Source organism: Colobus angolensis, unplaced genomic scaffold (assembly GCF_000951035.1).
Source record: "Colobus angolensis palliatus isolate OR3802 unplaced genomic scaffold, Cang.pa_1.0 Scaffold2, whole genome shotgun sequence".
In the NCBI taxonomy this organism is placed as follows: domain Eukaryota; kingdom Metazoa; phylum Chordata; class Mammalia; order Primates; family Cercopithecidae; genus Colobus; species Colobus angolensis.
The window spans coordinates 3,723,940-3,726,455 of NW_012115154.1; the positions used below are offsets into that span (position 1 = coordinate 3,723,940).

General features: G+C 44.4%; 1 pseudogene; it reads left to right on the plus strand.

Annotated features, from left to right (window-relative positions):
- The first annotated feature begins 1,131 nt into the window (after positions 1-1,131).
- Positions 1,132-1,751, plus strand: LOC105511386 (annotated as a pseudogene).
- Positions 1,752-2,516: the final 765 nt, after the last annotated feature.

The window sequence follows — 2,516 nt, forward strand, 5'->3', positions numbered from 1 at the left end:
CCTGACCTCGTGATCCGCCCGTCTCGGCCTCCCAAAGTGCTGGGATTACAGGCTTGAGCCACCGCGCCCGGCCAGTCTTGAGTAAAATTTTAACCTGGACAGACTGGAAAGTGTGGTGCGTTGTAGCCATCTCCTAGCATCCCTTCCCTCTTCCCTCTTGGCAGCCACCTTAGTTCAAAGAGACCCTGCCCTTTCTAGTTATAGTTGATTGTGGAGCATCTGCCACCATCTTGACCCACCAGTTTTCCTTTCCCTGGCATTCAAAAATGGCAAAGAGAGAGAGATGCTATTGAGTAAACTCAACTTACTTGAGTTTATTTGTTAAATGGTGATATGGTTTGGCTCTGTGGCCCCACCCAAATCTCATCTCCAATTGTAATCCCTGTAGCTCCCATGTGTTGAGGGAGGGACCTGGTGGGAGGTGATTGGATCAGGGGGGCAGTTTCCCCCATGCTGTTCTCATGATAGTGAGTGAGTTCGCAAGAGATCTGATGGTTTAAAAGTGTTTGGCAGCTCCCCTCTCTCTTTTTCTCTCCTGCTACCATGTGAGATGTGCCTTGCTTCCCTTTAGCCTTCCACCATGATTCTAAGTTTCCGGAGGCCTCCCCAGCCATGCAGAATTGTCAGTTAAATACCTATCCTCTACAAATTACCCAGTCTTAGGGAGTTCTTTATAGCAGTGCGAAAACAGACTAATACATAATGGCTAACCATAGAGTGTCTCTATTGGTTAGCCATTTAATAAATAAACTCAGGTCGGTTGCAGTGGCAATATGCTGGAAAGCAGAAAAACCAGGAAGCAGGTGGGGGAAGAGAGAGAGAACAATGAGAGATGATTGGAGAAAAGCAGAAATAGGAAATGTTGCTTAAATTCCTATAGCTAGGTAAACTAAACATCCTAAATCCCTTCCATTGATTGAACAGACCCTCTTTTTGGCCAAAGGGACTCCAGAAAGACCTTAAAACTGAATTCCCAGACATGATGGTAATGGGAGGTTAGACATGCCTCGTTATATCCCCTCTCCTTTGCAGTTTAAATGCAACAACTGATGAGCATTAATGTTAAAACACAGACCAGGGGGAGTAAGGCTTTTTCCTTTCTGTCTGGCAGCATCCATCAGGTAAGCCAAAATGGGTGCATACAAGTACATCCAGGAGCAATGGAGGAATAAGCAGTCTGATGTCATGTGCTTTCTTCTGAGGGTCTGCTGCTGGCAGTACCGCCAGCTCTCTGCTCTTTACAAGCTCCCTGCTCCACCTGGCCTGATAAAGCACGCCAGCTGGGCTACAAGGCCAAGCAAGGTTATGTTATAGATAGGATTCGTGTTCGCTGTGGTGGCCGAAAACGCCCAGTTCCTAAGGGTGCAACTTACAGCAAGCCTGTCCATCATGGTGTTAACCAGCTAAAGTTTGCTTGAAGTTTTCAGTCCATTGCAGAGGAGTGAGTTGGACACAACTGTGGGGCTCTAAAAGTCCTGAATTCTTACTGGGTTGGTGAAGATTTTACATATAAATATTTTGAGGTTATTCTCATTGATCCATTCCATAAAGTTATCAGAAGAAATTCTGACACCTAATCGATCACCAAACCAGTCCACAAACACAGGGAGATGTGTGGGCTGACAGCTGCAGGCCGAAAGAGCCGTGGCCTTGGAGAGTGTCATAAGTTCCCCCACACTGATGGTTCTTGCTGGGCAGCTTGGAGAAGGCACGATACTCTCCAGCTCCACCGTTATCGCAAATATAAGTAGTTTGTAAAATTCATACCTAATAAACAATTTAGGACGGTCATGTCTGCTTACAGGTGTTGTCTATTAAAACTAGTCTTCAGATTGTTTCATCAATGCTTTGTCAAATTATGAAAATTAAAGTGCAATAATGTTTGAAGACAGTAAGTGATGGTGTATCTTGTTTCTAATAAGATGAACTTTTTTGTCTTTGCTTTATCTTATTAGGAAGTTATATCTTATTAGGGAGTTAGTGTTTAAAACATAATGTGTGGTATAATAGGCTTAAAATAAATTCTTTAAAAAAGAGAGAGAAAACACACACACACACACACACACACACACACAGACCAAAAGACTGAAAGAACAGATTCTTTGTGGCAATATGATACCAAATTGTCAACAGGACCTATGGCCATGCCAGGCAAGAAACCCAGCTGAGCCAGTGAAACTCAGGGCCAACCTCATGAGGCCTGCCAAATGAAACTTCTCTCACTTGTTTTTAGTCACCTGCTCTTAGTTTTTAAATCTAACCCATATAGCTAAAGTCACAGAGCTAACCAATATATATCTAAGCTCCCACTGGCTTCCTTATGGATAACATCTCTGACATCTGGGTTGCTTGATAAGGTTTCTTGTTTTTCAGGAAGTTGGGGTCAGTTCTTTTTTTTTTTGTTTTTTTGAGACGGAGTCTCGCTCTGTCGCCCAGGTTGGAGTGCAGTGGCACGATCTCGGCTCACTGCAAGCTCCGCCTCCTGGGTTCAGGCCATTCTCCTGCCTCAGCCTCCC